This window comes from Mandrillus leucophaeus, unplaced genomic scaffold (assembly GCF_000951045.1).
Source record: "Mandrillus leucophaeus isolate KB7577 unplaced genomic scaffold, Mleu.le_1.0 Scaffold40, whole genome shotgun sequence".
NCBI classification, from domain to species: Eukaryota; Metazoa; Chordata; class Mammalia; order Primates; family Cercopithecidae; genus Mandrillus; species Mandrillus leucophaeus.
The window spans coordinates 1,540,985-1,561,706 of NW_012104254.1; the positions used below are offsets into that span (position 1 = coordinate 1,540,985).

Genomic DNA, 20,722 nt, shown 5'->3' on the forward strand with positions numbered 1-20,722 from the left:
CCACAGCTGATCTGTGTCACACACATCCACAAACACACACCCACCACCTCAACAGATCTTATCTCACACACACACCACCCCAACTGATCTTGTCCTACACACACACACACACACACACGCACACCACCCTAGCTGACCTTGTCTGACACATGCACACACACACACTCCATCCCAGCTGATCTTTTAAACACACAAACACACCATCTCAACTGATCTTGTCTCACACACACACCCACACACATACCCACCACCTCAACAGCTCTTGTCTCACACACACACCACCCCAACTGATCTTGTCTTACACGCACATGCACACCACCCTAGCTGATCTTGTCTCTCACACATGCATACACACACTCCATCCCAGCTGATCTTTTAAACACACAAACACACCATCCCAGCTGATCTTGTCTCACACACACACACACGCACACACTCTCACACACACACACACCACCCAGCTGATCTTGTCAAGCCAGACTTTCTCTTCAGATCTTGCCCTCCTCCTCCCAAACTTTCTTCCTGAATCTCTCCATCCCCAGTGTCTCCACCCTAATACAAGTCACCCTCATTTCTTTGCCTGGATTCTAGGCAGGTCCCAGTAGCCTTCTGACTGGCCTTTGCCATCGATTCTTTTCTCTGTTTGATCCTTTCTCCATTTTGCACTCAAACTGACCTTTCAAAACTATGTTGCTTCCTGGCGTGTAAGGGTAATGACCCAAATCATGAATGGGGCCTACAAGGCCATGCACAAAGAGGTTTTCACCCACCCGCTTAGCTTTCTCACTCTTCATTGGCCACCCACACTGGTGGTGCTACCCTGAACACTCTTCCCCTGCCCTCAACCCCTAACTCCAGCTTCTGCCCTCACTCTTCCTTTAGCACTCAGTTCAAATGTGACTTCTTCAAAGAAGAATTCCTAATACCCCAGACTGTTAACTGTTCCCCTAGCATCTTCACTTCTTTACACTGACTATTAACAGTTTTAGTTATGTAATTAGTTGCTGTTTAAAGACTGTGTCCCTAGTCAGAATATAAACTTTGTGAACTCAGAAGCTGCGGCTGTCTTGTTCACTGCTTTGTCCACAGCATTTATCCCAATGCCCAGCACACAATGGGGTTCATTAAATATTTGATGAACGGATAGCCACATTCATGTTATAGAGATACTATGGCTTCTTCCTTGACACGTGGGTTCTGGAACAGAAAGAACCTGGCCTGTTCCGTATCGTATTGTTATTCTTTTAACTTTGGTTTGGTTTGATTATATTTATCCTCTGTGTTTACATTTTGTTTTGAAAAGGCAAGAAAGAACCCTCAAGTGGAATTGCTGCTGGCAGTTGGTGCCACACCAGTGTTCTCAGAATACACCCTGTCCTTTCCGATTTCCTTCATATGATGTAACCACCAACAGTCTCGGAGTAACAAGTCTTAAATTCTGATTCTCAGTCTGCTGAAGTAAGATCCCTCGTGGCCCCAACCACACTTCAGTTTCTCTCTGAAAGCCTGTCTGTTCTTGTCAGAACTTCTCTCTTCTTGCTAAAGCATTTCATTTTCACCTCAACGGTTATATTTTCTAGCTTTTTATTATAGTTGTTTTGATACCCACCTACCCAACCTACTAGACACTGTGCTCTCTGAGGGCAGGTACACCAAACTGATAAAATGTCTGAATCACCTGTGTATTCTCAGTATCTAGCACAATGTTAGGTGTTTATTAAACACAATTAAATTTTTCATTAGTATAGTAGCAGAGTGACTGGGGTAAAGTCCTTTAGTTTTATCATTTCCATTCATCAGTTCCATCATATATTCTCCCTCGCTTCCACCAAGAAGTACAGAGAATAAAGACATCCTATTCTCTCTTCCCTTCCTATGAAAGGTTTCCAAAATTACTGAGAAAGAAGAAAGAACTGGGGAGGCTTATGTAAGTAGAGAACAAAGAGAATAATGCCAATAAATACGTACATTGTTTAAAGCCCTGCAGCTCTTCCTCAGATCAGATGATAAGAAGTTCAGAGTGCCAGGGGCATCTGGCAAAGGGCGTCTGCTGAAACTGATGCCTCAAAAGAAAAAAAAAGAAAGAAGAAAAACAATAGTCCATGTGATGATAAATGGAACATTCCTTATTGTTGATTCTTAGAAAGACAGTACCATACATTGTATGCTTTATAGTGGAAATTATTTTTCCTAATGTGTAAACATCTAAAAATAATATATTCAGCCCAGGTGCTGTGGTTCACAGCTGTAATCCTAGCACTTTGGGAAGCCAGTGCAGGAGGATTGCTTGAGGCCAACTGTTCAATACCAGCCTGGGCAACATAGTGAGACCATGTCTCTACAAAAAAAAATTTAAAAATTAGCCAGGCACAGTGGCCCATACCTGTAGTCTAGCTATTCAGGAGTCTGAGACAAGGAGAATCGCTTGAGCCCAGGAGGTTGAGAATACAGCGAGCTATGACCATGCGACTGCACTCTACCCTGTCTCAAAAATAAATAAATAAAAATAGCATATTTACTGAAAGCAAATATATATACCTGGAAATATAGGTTCTAAACCCATTTCTGCCTCTCTCTAGCAGGGTGACCTTGGTCAAGTCAGATTATCATCTATAGGTAGTTGTGCTGCATATGGGGCCTCTTGTTACAGATTTAAAAATAGAAACCCTTCTAAAGCAAATTCCTTTTATTTAAACCAGCCCTCATGGAACCGAATGTTTTCATGGGAAGGATACAGTCAGGCCATGACTGTCAATGAGAAACAAGATTGATGCCATTATTGAAGATATGATATGATATCATATCTAGGGAAACAAATCTTCTTGTCAGTTGTTCATTAATTTCCATTCAGGTGTTTCTCTGTTTTCTTCAGTTCAGCTAGTACTTATTAAAAGCTTGTTACTCAAAAGAAATAACCTAATATGGCAGAATTGTGCATCAGGAAACCCGTGCTTTAAATCTTGACTGTACTACTACAAGCTGTATGATATTAGACACTTTATAATAGTGACAATTGCCAACTACTGAGCGTCTACTCTCTGCTCACTGTGCTAGACCCTTTACAGGTGCTATTTCCTTTAGTTCTCACAAAGCCCATCATGATAAATGCTATTAGCTTCATTATACAGATAACTCAAATGCGACTTGAAAAGGTTAAGTAATTTGCCACAGGTCACATAGCTGGTATAGTAAGTGAGATTCCAAAGTCCTTGCTTTTTTTCCAAAGAGCAAGAGCTTTCCAAAGTGCTTTTTTGCAAAGAGTCCTGGGGGAATTCTTTGCTCAAATTTTTCCAACCATAAATTTAGGGAATTTAGTTACGTGACCTGCAGGAGTGATAGTAAATAAATAACTTTTTTGTTGATTTTTTTGTAATGGATTTTTTTTTTTTTTTTTTTTTTTGAGACATGATCTCACTCTGTCACTCAGGCTAGAGTACAGTGGCATGATCATGGCTATTTTTTGTAGCAACAGAGTTTTGCTATGTTGTCCAGGCTGGTCTCAAACTCCTGAGCTCAAGCCATCTGCCCACCTCGGTTTCCCAAAGTGCTGGGATTATAGGCATGAGTCACCACAGTAGGCCTATAATGGAAAATTTTTATCATACACAAGAATAGAGAGACTAATTCAGTAACCAATCCCACAGCAACAAAGATCATCACTTCATAACCACTCTTATTTCATCTACACCCATTCACTTTTCTCTTTACCTCAACACCCAATGGATTCTTGTGAAGCTGCCCAGCTATATTATTTGATCTGTAAATATTTTAGTATTTATCATGAAAGGGAAAGACTTTTTAAAAACATAATCCTGATCCTTTTGTAGTTCATAAGCGTGATGATTGGGTGTTCACATGCATCCGTGAGATGTGCCACCCTTGAACCTTGTTATGTCATCAGCACATTACCCGTCTGACATGAAAAATAATAATAATACCAATACCATTAGCATACCTGAAACATTAACAAGTATTCCTTAATATCATAAAATGACCAATGTTTGTGTTTCTTTCATTTTCTCCTTTTAAAAAAATAGTTTAATATATTTTAATAGCAAACTTACAGGAATAGCACAGAAGACAGACATTAAAAACCTGTACTTGCATGTAGGACAACTCAGAAAAGTACAGTGAATGCACAGAATCGACTGTATTATCAAATGCTACTAACATTATTTAGTTGCCATGAATAAGAAATTTGCTTGTTTTTAAAAAGTCCAAATGCTGGCATTGTCCAGAAAATTTTAACAGGTTTATTTATATTGTTATAAAGTTGAACTGCTGGCCAGGTGCAGTGGCTCATACCTGTAATCCCAGCATTTTGGGAGAGTGAGGCAGGCAGATTGCCTGAGGTCAGTAGTTCGTGACCAGCCTGGCCAACATGGTGAAACTCTGTTTCTACTAAAAAATATGAAAATTAGTCGGGCATGGTGGTGGGTGCCTGTAATCCCAGCTACTTGGGAGGCTGAGGCAGGAGAATCGCTTGAACCCAGGAGGTGGAGGTTGCAGTGAGCCGAGATCGCGCCGTTGCACTCCAGCCTGGGTAACGAGAAACTCCGTCTCAAAAAAAAAAAAAAAAGTTGAACTGCTGAAACTTGTTCACTGAAACATTTTGACTTGCATTAATGCTTTGTGTCCTTGCATTTTTTAAATTTGTTATTGATACACAATAGTGCATATTTTTATTGTACATGTGAAAATTTGACACATTCATATAATCAAACCTGTGTCCCTGCATTTATATTAAAAATTCATACACAAATGAATATGGAGAAATTGCCAGTACCTGATTTCTGTCTTCTGTTTTTCCACTTGTTGTCATTGTATGTAGGTACCATTTGACCTCATGGGGAAAAAAATCTAACATTCACAACTACCAGTGTCAGGAGGAAGAGAGAGAGAGAAGAATGAAATGTTTTCCATCACAGTGAATTCTTTTTTTTTTTTTTTGAGACGGAGTCTCACTCTGTCGCCCAGGCTGGAGTGCAGTGGCCAGATCTCAGCTCACTGCAAGCTCCGCCTCCTGGGTTTACGCCATTCTCCTAAGCATGTTCTTCACGTACGTTGTGTGCTAGCTGGATGTCTTTTGCCATAATTGTTACACATGTGGCATGGAGGACACATAGGTTGTTGTCTTCAAAAAGGCCAGCCAAACAGTCCTCCCTTGCCTCCACAAAGCACCAATGGCTGTGCTCTGGAAGCACAGATCTGTTTTGAAGTCCTGAGAAATTTCTTGCACCAGATGCTGGAAGGGAAGTTAGCAAATCAGGAGTTGATAGACTTCTGATAATATTTAATTTTATAGAGTACCACAGTAGCAGTGCAGCAGTATCTCAGTGACGAAGTTTCTTCAGCACTCCAGTAGAGGTTGAACTCTTGCAGGTGACTTTTGTATCCAGTAACTTCCTGAATGCTTTACCACTGATAGCTTTGTGGGCCATAGTATGGAAATCTTTCTTACCTCCTTCTCTTTCCACTGGAGCTCAGTGAGCTAGAGGCAGCTTGTAATCTCTCTCTCTGTCTGACAATTTGGTCATTAAAGATTTATTTGCAGTTGTTTTTTTTGTGTGTGTATCCCAAGGTAGTATGTTCCGCTAGGAGTATACAGTCAAATTACTGGGTTCTAATATCACTGATAATCAAAATATTAAAACAGTTGAAACCAATCAGAATGGACAGCCCCCTGCTATGATCTAACCCTTTAGTTATTGGCCCATAAGGATGAGGGGTGGGAAAGGGTGATATCTCAGGGCAGCAGTAGTTCACCAACCTATATGTTGTTTAACAACCCAACATTGTTTCAGTGTTTTGTTTTGTTTTGTTTTGTAACGGTGTCTCTGCTCTGTCACCCAGGCTGGAGTGCAGTGTGAACATAGTTCACTGCAGCCTCAACTTCCTGGGCTCCACCTCAGCCTCCCAGTAGCTGGGACTACAGGCATGCACCACCACGCCTGGCTAATTTTTCGTAGTTCACCCCGTTGCCCAGACTGATCCTGAACTCCTGGCCTCAAGTGATCTTCCTGCCTTGGCCCCCGAAAGTGCTGGGATTATAGGCATGAGTCACCACACCCGGCCTGTTTCAAACACTGGGAATACCATGCTCTGCATACTGACTTGTTACAAACCCTGGTGTCTTTTAAGTTCCTTTCTAGCTCCAACAGAAATGTAAATAGTCACTTAATGGAGATACCCTTTTCCTGCTTCCTTACACTAGTAGTCTTTATATACATAAACACACACACACATAAACTTTACAATAACACAAATGATTATTTCCTGTAATTCTGGAAGTTCTGGCAAGTAAAATAAACAACAAAATAGAAATATGAGTTACGACTATTAGGAGATGAAATTATTAGTATTTAGAACAAATATAATTAGATACCTAAAACAAAACTAACAAAAAATAAGAATAAGCAAATTATGAGTACAAACTTGTAGGCCAAACAAGTCTAAAAATCTATTGTGGTGGGGCCAGCTACAGTGCTAGCAGACCTGGATCAGTTAGTAATTATAAATGAAGTTAAATATAATTAAATATATAATTTAAATGTAATTAATTATATAACTTTCAGCTCTTCTGATTTAATTCCACTAAAATTCTTAAGAATTACTTGCTCCGGCAGATATCTGTGCGATTGCCTTCACTAATAGCACTCTTTCCTAAGGAGTATATCCTCATCTCCCACCACCATCCACATGGCTACAGCCAGAACTTTTCTGTGTTTACATGATCCTACTTTCCTGGCCACACTTGATAAATCAGGGATAGGTGCACCTGATCTAAGCCAGTACAATAAGAGGCCTTCCTCTGGATTTTTCAAACTGGAATGAAGAAAGAGAGACAGCCACATGGTTCTTAAAGGACACTGACCCAAATAGCTGTTGGTAACCATGTTTTCTGCTTTCAGATTCTGTCAGCAGTGAGAGCAGATGAAGCTGATATGCAGAGAAGTGCCAAGCCAGTTGTCAAAGGGAAATTTGATGGCAGTGGGGTTTCTGAGGTAGAACTATAGTTCTGCTCATCAATTTGTTTGGCTTTATAACCCTTCTTTGGAACCCATAAGCCAATAATTTCTCATTTTTATCAAAGAAATTCAAATTAGGTTTCTATCACTTGCTATCAAAAGAATTACCACTTCATTGACAAAAGGAAATGCATAGAATAAATTTTCTACAAGTAATAGATTTATATTTGAGGCATGTTCATTTTACTGTATACAAATCTTTTCAAGTCCCTCACTATTACCAACTTTTAAAAATTTGGAATGTTCATGGATTTTTGATTATGTGATTAAAAAAAAAAACTTGGATGTTCAGGGTCTAGGGTGTGGTAAGAGAGGTGGGAGTTAAGTTCGGAAAGGTAAATTGAGATTACAATATATAGGGCCTTAAATGTCATGTGAAGTTTAGACTTTATCCTGCAGGTAATGGGGATCCATTTGGCAAATTTTCAAGCAGGGGAAGGATAGGTTTAGATAAATAATTCTGCTGGCAATTTGGAGCCTCAATAAAATGGGAGGAAAATGAAAACAGCTTAATAGGTGCTTGTGCTGGAAACCTAATTACATAAAGAGTATTCCAGGTGTCCAAGGCAGGGCTGATGAGAGAATCACCTAGGAAAGTTACGCTGAAAATTGTTGGGAAATGGAAGGATTCAAGAGACATTTGAAAGGTAGAATTGGTACTACTGAATGACCACTTGGACACAGGGGATGAAAATGAGGAAATATAGGACTATGATTAGATGGGGATGCCATCAACACAGGAAAAGGAGGAACAGATTTGAGAAGACACTATTCTGAGTATCACCACTCACTTTTATGATACTTCTAGCAGGTATGGAGCTAAAATGTATGATGTCCCATTGTAGCACTCACATTATATCTTGGCAGGTTGTTTGTACTTTATTGGATTTGCTGCATAATGTAGGATGCCAAAGTAATCGTTACATTCTGGAAGTTAGGAGTCCTACTTGGTCTCTGATGAGGAAGGCATTAACTGTGATTTCTGTCACATGCTGGTATATACTGGTCTGGGAGAAATCTTTGATTTAATGAATAGAATTAAACATAATTATAGCCACCTTAAAATTCTGTATATCGCATATAGAGAATACCATTAACTCATTGTCTACTCTGCCTTCCTCTACTTTCATGATTAAGGGCAGAGGAATTAAAATTTTATAGTGAAATAAAATTGGATAGATATGATAAAGTAATGTGAGGCTCACAATTTCAAAGTAAATATTTCTGTGTTCAAAGCAATTCACCAGAGGGCCACTTTCCCTGTACCTTCCCTGAAGAACTAAAAGCTCTAGTCCACCTGATTTTTAAAGCAAAATTATCAAATGCCAGCAATGTAACTTGTTCTGTGTTAAAAACAAAACTAGACATAGTCCTTATCCTTGAGGACTAGCTCACTATCATTCCAATATTTTTTGGAAAGTGTGAAATTGCGATTTGCCGATGGTGACTTTGCCAAAATTGAAAGCTTAGTAGCTCACATACACTTGTGTGAGTACCTAACATCTTTATAATTCTGACAACACTAATGAGCTACAGGAAACACTGGCCAAATTCTGCTTGGTTTGGTTTCCATTCTTTTGCTAAATCCCTTATATCAGCACTGACCAATAAAAATATAAAGCAAGCCACATTTGTGATTTTAAATTTTCTAATAGCCATATTTTTTTAAAGTAAAAAGAAACATGTAAAATACATTTTAATAGACTTTTAAAAAAACTTTATTTTTAGAGCAATTTTAGGTTCACAGCAAAATTAAGAGGAATGTACAGAGACTTCTCATATACCCCTTGCCCCCACACATGCATAGCCTACCCCATTATCAATATCCCCCACCAGAGTGGTACATGTTTTATAACTGATGAGCCTACACTGGAACACTCAAAGTCCACAGTTTACTTTAGGGTTCACTCTTGGCGTTGTGCATTCTATGAGTCTGGAGAACTTTATGACCTATGGTATCACACAGAGTAGTTTCACTGCCGTGAAAAATCCTCTGTGCTCCACCGGTTCATCCCTCCCTCCACCCTAATCCCAGGCAACCACTGATCTTTTTACTGTCTCCAGAGTTTTGCCTTCTCCAGAATTTCATATGGGTGGAATCACACAGTGTGTATACCCTTCTCAGATTGGCTTCTTTATGAAATTAATTTTAATACTGTATTTTCTTTAACCAAAATTGTTTAATGTGATTAACATGTAATCAATATTTAAATATTACTAATTAAATAGTTTACATTCTCTTTTCATACTGTCTTCTAAATATACACCAGATATATATCTGTATATCTATATCTATATACCAGATATATATCTGGTATCTAAATATATACCAGCTATATATCTATGTCTGGTGTACATTTACACCAAAATCTGGTAAATTTACACCAGATTTTGAAGACTTACAGCATATCTTAATTCAGACTAGCCAGATTTCAACTTGATCACCACATGTGACTAGTAACTACTGTATTAGACAGTGCAACCTTAGATACGAGTCACAACTGGAGACATCTTTCAAAGATTTAAGCTGCCTGTCCCTTAATTTAACAACGAATACAATGTCCATTACACTGTTTGCCACTTATAGATGGAAGGCCACTCCAAGTCTAAGGGAGAAAGGTAATATGATGGAAATTACAAATATGCATTATAATATTTAATCTTTTTTCCTTCAGGCATCTATCCTGCCATTCAGTTTTCCATGCTTTGAGGAATGGAAAATGGTGATACTTTTCTGTCATGATGAGTAATGGATTAGATAATAGGGAAGAGTGGAGTTGCCATTATATTGAATTTATTCTCAATTACAGAAGTCACGTACTATTTTGGAGAGAGCTCCAGTTTAAGAGGAGAATTTGAGCCTTTATTCTGGTAGACACTATATGGCCTGAGACAGATCAAGTCAATTTTTTGGATATTTTCTTATTCTCTAAAGTGAGATTGAACTAGTTCAGTAGCTTTTAAACCATACTCAGGGGAACGTAAGGGTTTATACGGGAAGAGTGAGAGTGAGGAAGGATTTAGGAGGAATTTTTCATGCACACACACACATACGCACATACACACACACACTGGCAGATTCAACCACTGCTGGATCAAGTTTATTGGATGTACATATTAATCTTCAGTGTAAGTTCCAGAGCTAATTAAAATTTTAAACATGATAGCTAGATAATTTGATCATATCTACTTTCCTTTTCAATGATAATATGAGGTATAATGTTCACATCTTCTGGCCCATTTCTAGAGGTCCTTTCATGTACTTCTTACTCAGACTTCCTTGTGACCAATCTTAACCCTTCCAAGTCACTGGTCAAGTTACCAAACTATTAGCCACTGCTAATTCCAGGCAAACTGAACAATGAGATACATATTATTTCAATTTCTGCCCATTTTGAGGATTACCCCTTTTTTTTCTTTTTATTTTTTGTTTTATAGATTGAGATGGGGTCTCGCTGTTTTGACCAGGCTGGTCTCAAACTCCTGGCCTCAAGCAGTCTTCTTATCTTAGCCTCCCAAAGTGCTGGGATTACAGGCATGAGCCACCGTGCCCGGCCAAGGCTCGTCCTTTCCCCTGGTCTTTCTGGGTCTTGGAGTGAGCTGTAAATGCTAAAGCAACCCACTTCAAACCAAGAAAAAAGGATCTGTAAACCAAGATTTTAATTTTTTCCTCTCAAACCAATTGGACATAGTGAATACCCCATGAGACACACGTAAGCTAGGGAGGGACAGCAGTGTGACAGACGTAAGCAGCAGGAGAATACAAGCAACGTGCTCACTAAACTCACTCATCCTCAGGACTATCCAGGCCTAGTGAGTTATGAGCCTGAATTAACACCTGGATCCTGATAGGCAATTATGACTGCAAAGTCACTTGGTGTCTCAGGCTTAGGTGTTCCACTGGGACCTAGTAGCAAGCCTCTAAAATCCAAAGAGGTCCACCAAAATAGTGCCTCTTCACATTGGTAAGGAGCTCAGGTACAACAGTTTATCTCTCACTTTAGAATTACAGCCAAACATATTCTGTAGACCACTGGACCCTTGAAAAATTCCCACTCAAGCTCTCACGTGTCTTTTTCAAGGTGTCCAAGGAATTTATTGCTTTCTACTCTTTTGTCCCCACCTGTATAGGATGAATAGTCTGATATCATGTGAGATGAGGAAATAAGAAGCTTTCTGCTGACTTCATTGTGACCCAGGGTCCAAAAGGTGATGTAATCCTGTGGCAAGAAGGTAAAGCTATATTCTTGTCTGTACCAGATGAAAGTGAACTGTTTCTGCTTCATCATTCACAACTGTCCTAATAAATGGCCACAAGTCCCTTTGTATTCCAGGAGGTAGATTCAAGTAGGCACTTCCTCAAGGGTACTCAGATTTCCTTTAACTGTGTCTGAGAACTGATTCATATCTGGAAATTGGATACTGTCTCTCTTTTCTAGACATGAAGGTTTTTTGTTTGTTTGCTTGTTTGCTATACAAATCAAGTAGGACCTTAGTGACTTCTTATTTATTTCAGTCCTGGGGACTCCATGATCAGTTAGTCACCTCCCATGAATCCATAAGTCAGAGCATTCTGATTTTCACACTGACCCTACTACCTTTCAACTTAGCCCCATGCAAATGTGCTATCTAGACTATGTCGCTCTGGGATCCTGCCATCCCTCTGAAACTCAGTAAGCCAAATTCAACTGTAACCTCTTTTCAGCATCATCACTGGTCTACATGAAACGTTCTCTAAATCACGTTTCAAATATGCTGACCCTTCCCTCATAGATTTGTTTCTCAAGGCCTTTGTAAAGAGTGTTTTCTGGACCTTTTTATCATTTTTATTTTAATTAGAGACAGGGTCTTGATAGGTTGCCCAGGCTGGCCTGACACTCCTGGGTGAAGTGATCCTCCCACTTCAGCCTCCCAAGTAGCTGGGACAGGTGTGAACCACTGCACTTGGCTAGATCTTTTTTTGGAAGACACAATTGAGGTGGGTGGTTGGGTCAGATATGACAAATCTAATCCAACATTCCTGTCTCCTAAAATTTAAAAATTTGTTCCTTTACATTTTACCTAAGAGATTTGCATCTCAACTTTATTTTGTATGACTCACCCCTCAGTCTAAATTTCGATGAACATTTAGCAGAGCAAACAGAATTATTCTACTAGCTTCTCAAACTAGAATAATCCAGAATCTCTTGTAAGCCCTATTAGTAAATTCAACCCAATCTCAAATTGTGTCCTCTTCTTCATTCAACATTCTTAAAATCTATTCTAACTCACATCCCACAGATTAATTAGCAAAGTTCTTCCATTCCTTTGTTGCTTGAGACATAGCTTACTAAGCTTCACTTTGTAAACTGGCCTCTTGAAGCACACTAGAATTTTCTGGGGGGTTGGGGTGGGGGACACAGTCTTGCTCTATCGCCCAGGCTGGAGTACAGTGGTGTGATCTTGGCTCACCACAACCTCCACCTCCTGGGTTCAAGCAATTATCCCTGCCTCAGCCTTGCGAGTAGCTGGGATTACAGGCACCCGCCATCATCCCTGGCTAATTTTTGTATTTTTTAGTAGAGACAGGGTTTCGCCATATTGACCAGGCTGGTCTCAAACTCCTGACCTCAGGTGATCCGCCCACCTCAGCCTCCCAAAGTGCTGGGATTACAGGTGTGAGCCACCGCACCCAGCAAATTTGACTCATTGCAGATCTGGAGATAGTGCAGAGTAACAGTAGGATATAAGAGAACCTCCTATAAGGTAACTCCCTCAAACTAGGGAATTTCAGCCTCTTCAAACAAAGGAGAAATAGCTTTATACGTAAAAGCTTCAGCTGCAAAGAAGGCTGAGTTTGGGGGCAAGGAGTCTCTGCATTCTTCAAATTCTCCCCTATATAGCATTTTAACTTTAAAGATCTTACTCTTTCGGAATCAGCACTTTAACACGTGCTCTTCTAAGACCCCAGGTAAGGAGGTGAATTTGACTGATTTGCAAATCAGCAATCGACAAGAACAAATGTTGGTTTATAGCTATCTCCATCCTGGGGCTATAAGTTTCTTTTAACAAATTCACACTTGGGTTTCAGTTCATGTTTTAAGATGAGAATTTAGAGATTTTCATTTGTTAATGTCTTCAAATGAAACAGCTAGCCTTAGCACCCAGCTCTTGAATTCCTCATTTCCTTCATACTGTTCTGTGAAAACAGCAATTCTGTCCCCCACGGTCTTGTCTTTAATACCCAACTCAATCCTAATCCTCACAGGCATTAATTTCATTAGCTATTTTACTACTACAGGCTGTGGGTTTCCAGAGTCTCATCTTTGAATATTAATTGGTTTTTATTATCTTCAAACACAATGAGTCTGCATACCCAGATTCTCCTGATTTCCCTGAAAGTCTGCTGTTTGTAACTGAATCCCCATTACCAGTTTCTGTACAAGTCAGAATTCCTATTTGCAAGCATTAGTAACCAATTTTAGGTAGATTAAGTATAACGGAATTTATTGAAAGAGTAACAGTATCTATATACAAAATTCTATGGGAAAGTTAAAAATCAGTCTCAGGAATCAGACAGGAGCCAAAGGAGGCTGGCAGCAGATGAACCAGCCAAGGACCACTGTAGGAACAGTCTGATTAGAATGCTGCCAGAACTTGGTGCAGAACTGTTATAGGAAGAGCCTAAATAGAAACTAAGGACAGTGCCACCACCAGACATTCTCTTCTCCTGAATTACTGAAATCATCACTGTCTTGGTGGATAGCTTGATGGTCTCTGCATCTTTGCATCACTCCTTCTGGATTCAGTGTGGGAATCCCACTGGACAAACCCGTTATGTGCTGATGTCCTTGCTGTCTAGAAGAGGAAGATATGCCTTTTTTCAGTTTCTATAACAGGAAAAGTGTTGAGATGCCAAATACCAAAGCACACAAACACCAGACAAACAAACACATCCAGGACACCATCCTTGGGTTTGTTTCTGGACTCGCTGTTTTATTAGTTTGTTTGTTTATTTTGCTGTCATTATGCTACTGTTTTAATTTCAGTTGTTTTATCTTTAAAAAAAATCTGGCAGTTCAAATCCTCCTTCCTCTCAAATGGTTGTCTTTCTTTCTTAACTCTTTTCAGTTTAATTTTTCTCAATGAATTTCAGAACTCTTCTGTAAAGTTTCAAAAAAATATTCCATTGGCATTTCCATTGGAATTGTATTATATTTATGAATATATTTGGGGAATAATTTTAAATTTTTTAAATGCCAAGTTTTCTTATCCAAGAACATGGTATATCTCTATTTAAGTCTTGGCAATTTTATAGTTGTCTTCACATAGATTTGACATACTTATTAAGTTTATGTTTTTGTTATTCTGGGAATTACAATTTTTTCCACTTTGTTTTCTTTAAAAGAGTTTCAAAGCCCCCCTTTTGGACCACAGAAAATCTTAACATCTTATAACGTAACTATGCAAATAGCTCTATGATTCTAATTTCTCTTTTATTTTATTTATTTATTTATTTATTTATTTATTTATTTATTTTTGACGGAGTCTCACTCTGTCGCCCAGGCTCCAGTGCAGTGGCGCGATCTCGGCTCACTGCAAGCTCTGCCTCCCAGGTTCACCCCATTCTCCTGCCTTAGCCTCCTGAGTAGGTGGGACTACAGGCGCCCGCCACCATGCCCGGCTAATTTTTTTGTATTTTTTAGTAGAGACGAGGTTTCACCATGTTAGCCAGGATGGTCTCGATCGCCTAGCCTCGTGATCCGCCCACCTCGGCCTCCCAAAGTGCCGGGATTACAAGTGTGAGCCACCACGCCTGGCCCTAATTTCTCTTTTAATCATTGAACTACATTCTTCCTATGTTTATCCAGCTTTCTGTTCCAAATTAAATCTCATACTTTGTAGTGTAAATTTGAGTTTGAAAGTTAAAGAATGTTTTCCAGGGGACTAAAACAGGAAAAAAACTGTCAACAGAATTGAATAAATTGGAAGATGGGAGGCCGCTGCACTAGTACTACAGTGCCCCCTAGTGGACACAAGGAAGCATGGGCATGTTTATACCAAGAATGACCCCGGTCTCTTTCTTCCACAGGCAATTAGAATCTGGAGGTGCCTCAGTGGTCAACTAGGTCGACACCTCTGGCTTCCAAAAAGGGAAACTTAGAAACAAAATGAAGAAATGACTGGCCCAAGTTCACAATGTCAACCCAAGGCTAAAATCCAAGATTCCTAACTCTCATTTTTCTTCCTTTTTGCTACCCTTGATTTCTTTTTTCTTCCTTCTTTTTCAAAATATATTGTGCTCTTATTATAAAGCAAGATTCTAGGAATACAGATATAAATAAGATTTAGTCGTTGCCTTCAAATCTAGTTTTACTTCAAGCCTAATTTTTTTAGCCATTTTCAGGGAATGAATTTGTTGGGAAATGACCAAACAACTATGCAGGGGAAGGTTCTCAATGATCCACAAATTGACTCACAATATGATTAATTAATTATGAGTTTTAACTGGAAAGTACAATCATAAATGTGAAAATTGCCCTTGATCAGATTCAGACCATTTCATAAGGAGGTAAGGCATACTTTCAAATGGCCTGTATTAACCTTTATCTTATTTCTCCTTTGCAGATTCAAAACTGTGAGCTATCTTGCAAAAAATACAAGAAGATATGGAAAGTTTTCATGAATGCCTACCACCTAATCCCAAACACTGTCATTCATATGCGCGTCATTGAGCAAATCTTTATTGAGGATCTATATGCCAGGTATGTGCTAAGCGCTGGGCTTAGTGTGGCAAAGAGAACAGATATGACCTTGAGGTTTCTGCTCTTACAAAGCTTGCAGTCTCCTATTTGTGTGTGTGTAATTCTCTAAAGCTCAGAAAAGCTGTTTACCTCATTTTGCTTTGGCATCATATTTTTAGGCTATAGAAATCAGAGAGTATGCAAACATTTTCTAAAATTACTCTGCCCCACAAAAAGGGAAACACAAATGACAATTTGGGGCCAGATAGAACTGGATTTGAATTCCAAGCCTGCACTTTACAAGCTATTAAACAAACGAATTCTCTGAGCCCCTGTTGCTTTCATGAAGTGGAAATAATACGTATCCCTTGTAAGGGATCATATCCTTATTAATACCTAAATAGAGACATTACTTTTTGAGTCAAAAATATGAATTCTATGGTCCATCTCCTAAAATGCAGAAAAATTATCAAAAGAGAAGCATTATTAATATTGTTCACTTAGTTTCATCAAGAATGTCACTTTCCAGCATTAATACAGACAGATATTCTTTGCCATTGACTTTTTCCTTTTTTAAAATAAGGTGAGATGCTCTAACAATGGATGCCACTACAACAGAGTTTCTGTAAGGCTGTTAGTTTCTTTTTCCATGGATAGTTTCCATGGCCTTGCTCCACATAAACTAAGCCCTATTATTTCAATTATGATGACTAAATCTAGTATGACCATTATTTGTCTGTATAAGGGAACTTGTAGTAATCTGTGTATAAACTTATCACTCCATCTATTTAATGATTTGACTAAGTCAAGGATCATATTTTATTTCCCTCTGTTCTCCCCTCCCAGTGGTACCTCACACAGAATTAGAGCACACTAAATGTGTGCTGAGTAAAAAGACTATCTTTCTATGTGCTTTTTGACATGTAAGCTGAGAGAGAAAATTTGGCATATGTTGTAGGTAAACTTACTTTGTTTTACCTGGGAGTAGCAAGTATCAAACAGATCCTACTCCTGTTACAATCCTGCTAGAGGAAAAAAAGTAGTTAAATTCCCCAATCTCTACTCAAACCAAAACAAAACTTCAAAAATATTGAGACACAGAGAGAAGGAATAGGATGGGGTCAGGGAGGACTGGTGTTTGTGCATGGTGTGCATGCAGCAGGCTAACGTCCTTTCCCTGTTGTAATAGCTCCGAATGTAAGTGCCACACAACACCAGGTCTATGAAAAGCCCAGGGTTTAAAGGTCAAACAAGTTTGGGAAAGCTTGCCCAGCATTTTCCTCTCTTGCAAGTTGGCGGTGCATACTGGTAAATTAAAGCCTATAAAAACTGCTTAACGTTGTTTTACCTTGCAGTCCCCAAATTCACTTGACCAACATTTCACCTATAAACATCCCGCAGATCTAGTAGATTCTGTGGAAGGCACAGACTTCAGGGAACTGCTCCACTGTGTTGAAAGGACTTCTTTCTCTTGTTCATTCACACACAAAAAGCTGCCATTTTATTTCCAAATCCTCCAGGTCTGGGAATGTGCGCATTTCCAGCAATGTTTTAACTATAGAAAAGTGAGACCACTTCCTGACAATTTAGCGGTCCCAGAAAGTTTATACAATTGAATTTTAGGTATGTAAGAATCAGTTCGAATCCAGGAAATGGCTTCCCAGCAATGCCTGGAATGTCCTCATAAAAACTGAGACACGGATATCCAAGTCCTGTTTTGGATCTTGGAGGGACAGAGAGAAAGAAGAGAAAAACATAAAATTATAGTCCCAAATCTCAAGATGTTTCTTCCAGTTTTCTACATATAAATATCCACTTTCTCTGAACTCCATCTTGGGGCTTCATTTTTGCATGTTTCTAATTCTCCTCTCTAGATGGCAGCACAGATGAAAAAATGCCAGAAATAGCAGGCCGGATTTAGCAGCAGCAAACTGCCATCAACAGCCCTCCCCCAACTTACCCTTCGTTTTGTTTTGTTTTTTTTTAAGAAACAGAATCTAAGACACGGTGGCTGACACTTTTTCCCAAATAGATTTAATCAGTTACATGAGAATACAAAGAATGACTAACGACACACTGATATTAGTGAACAAGGGAACTGACTCTTAACAGCGTCTCTTACATGTTACTTGTGTTTTCTGTATCTTAAAGATAATGTAGGCATTGTTCCTAAGTCATGCAGAAGGGTCGTGTAAGCATGGTCATTTGCATCATTACCCTGCACATCTGATACAGCCAAACTCCACACCACCTGGTTTGCTATAAGTGTTGGATTCATTTAAGATCCGTAACAATGCTATTTACTGACCTTCTTGTCAACTAATGCTGTGACGCTGCTGTAAAATGATCCCTATGTCACCAGATGCTGCCCTGAAACTTAGGAAGTCAGCATGAAGGTAACACTTCATTAGAAGTATGCAATTTATGGGAGAATTAATAATGCAAGAGAAAAGGAGTGGAACAGACATAAAGAGAAGACCTTTGAGGTTTACATCAAACCCCATCAAAAGATCTTTTTTAAAAAAAAAAACCTTACCCTTCAGGAGTTCATTGAATCTCATCATTAATAAGATGGGGTCTACCAGCAAGATGTTCTTAACAAAATCTGCTGACAGGGAAAACACAAGAAAGCTGGCCTCTTATGTATGACATTTCAAGGGCTCAAGAGTGTTCTAAAGAAAACTAAATTGTTCATGTGTAGTGAACTGGACAGAAGCTAAAAGGTGACCTGTGTCTTTTAAGCAGCAACAGCAAAAGATCGCCATGGGACTGGGTGCGGTGGCTCACCCCTTTAATCCCAGCACTTTGGAAGGCCGAGGTGGGCGGATCATTTGAGGTGAGGAGTTCAAGACCAGCTTAGCCAACATGGTGAAACCCTGTCTCTACTAAAAATACAAAAAATTAGCGAGACGTGGTGGTGTGCTCCTGTAATCCTAGCTACTCGGGGAGGCTGAGGCACAAGAATCACTTGAACCCTGGAGGCCGAGGTTGCAGTGAGCCAAGATGGCACCACTGCACTTCAGGAAAAAAAAAAAAAAAGAAAGAAAGAAATCACCATGGGAATAAAAACAAATATAGTACATAAATAAACCAACCCGAGGCCAAAACAAAAAACTAGGTGAATCTTTCGTATTTAAGAAAAAAATCAATATTTGATGTGTCAGAGAACTTTTAAATTCTGTCTCTATCCTTTTTTTTTTTTTTTTTTTTTTTGAGATGGAATCTTGCTCTGTCACCCAGGCTGGAGTGCAATGGTGTGATCTTGGCTCACTGCAACCTCCACCTCCTGGGTTCAAGCAATTCTCCTGCCTCAGCCTCCTGAGAAGCTGGGATTACAGGCACGTACTACCACACCCGGCTAATTTTTGTATTTTTAGTAGAGACGGGGTTTCACCATGTTGGTCAGACTGGTCTCAAACTCCTGACCTCATGATCTGCCCGCCTTGGCTTCCCAAAGTGTTGAGATTACAGGCGTGAGCCACTGCACCTGGCTCCTTTCTTTTTTCTTTTTTTTTTTAATGAAAGCAGTTTTTCCACAAGATTACTCTAAACACCACATCTTTCCTTAAATGAATACCTTTGATAATTAGTGTGGGTTGAAATTAGTTAATACTATAATGGGTCAGGCTATCTGCCTTTGCCAACACAACTCCTAGTGCTCTAAGGATACTGAATACTTTTTCCTGGACTCTAAGTTTAGAGACAAAATCAAGCCGTAAAATGAACAGGCAGAGAGGTACTGAGACAGTATGGCATATGAGAGAGTGAAGGAGCTGGGACAGGCCTGCATTCATCTCAAAGACTATGCCAGTCCAGTGCTGCAGACCAGCAACCCTCAGCTCTGAACCTATCCCTGGAATCAATACTCAGCCCACTCCTTCCAGAGACTCAGGAGCCTTGGAAGTATGACACACCCAGGACAAAGCTGAAGGCTAAGAGACCTAAATGTTCTTCCATTCCCACTAATTCTGCATCTGTGCAGCCTACTAAACCCACCATCCCTCAGACCCTCAGTATCCTTAATGTGTATCCAAGAGGGGAGGTTCTTTCAATGAGTTATCCTCTTAATGAACTCTCATCCTCATACTAGACTCGGTTTCCCATTCCGCCCTGTGATATTGTGACAAGAAATAAATATTTAGGGCCGAGCACAGTGGCTCATTTCTGTAATTCCAGCACTTTGGGAGGCCAAGGCAGGTGGATCACAAGGTCAGGAGTTCAAGACCAGCCTGGCCAACGTGGCGAAACCCTGTCTCTACTAAAAATACAAAAATTAGCTGGGCGTGGTGCCAGGAGCCTGTAATCCCGGCTACTCCAGAGGCTGAGGTAGGAGAATCACTTGAACCCAGGGGCGGAGGTTGCAGTGAGCTGAGATTGCGCCACTGCATTCCAGCCTGGGTAACAGAGTGACTCAAAAAAAAAAAAAAGGAAAAGAAATATATATTTGGTCTCTTCCCCTGGTTCCTGGCACACAGCTGTTAAAACCCTTGGACTCCCCAGAGTGATAAGAGTGTCTTTGGTATGCTAATAAGACATTGGTGGCTGGGGAGCCCTAGATAGCTTCAAGAGGGGGGCTGGTCACCAGAAAGACCAAGGCATGATTAGAGGGATGGGACTTTCAGCCTTACCCTCCAACTTCTAGGGAGGGTAGAGGGGCTCAAAGTAGAGTTGATTACCAATGGCCAATGATGTAATTAATCATGCCTACCTAATAAAGCTTCTGTAAAAACCCGAAGGACAGAGTTCTGAGAGCTTCCAGGTTGCTGAACATGTAGAGGTACCTGGAGGGTGGAATGTCTATGAAGGGCAGGGAAGCTTCATGCCTCTCCCCCCATCCCTCGCCCTATGCATCTCTTCCATCTGGCTATTCATCTCTATCCTTTGTAACATCCTGTATTAGTCCCTTCTCGCTGCTGGGTGATTTATAATTTAAAAAAAAAAAAAAAAAAAAGGTTTAATCAGTTCACAGTT

The 20,722-nt window shown here is 39.8% G+C and overlaps 1 protein-coding gene across 1 annotated transcript in view; it reads left to right on the forward strand.

Moving 5' to 3' along the window:
• NFE2L2 (nuclear factor, erythroid 2-like 2) overlaps positions 1–20,722 on the forward strand; it is a 154,776-nt gene that overhangs the window by 35,877 nt on the left and 98,177 nt on the right. The window contains exons 2-4 of the mRNA XM_011991838.1: positions 1,304–1,458; positions 11,160–11,261; positions 15,636–15,772. The gene's annotated coding sequence lies outside the window, so the exon portion shown is untranslated. The remainder of the gene's footprint in view (positions 1–1,303; positions 1,459–11,159; positions 11,262–15,635; positions 15,773–20,722) is intronic.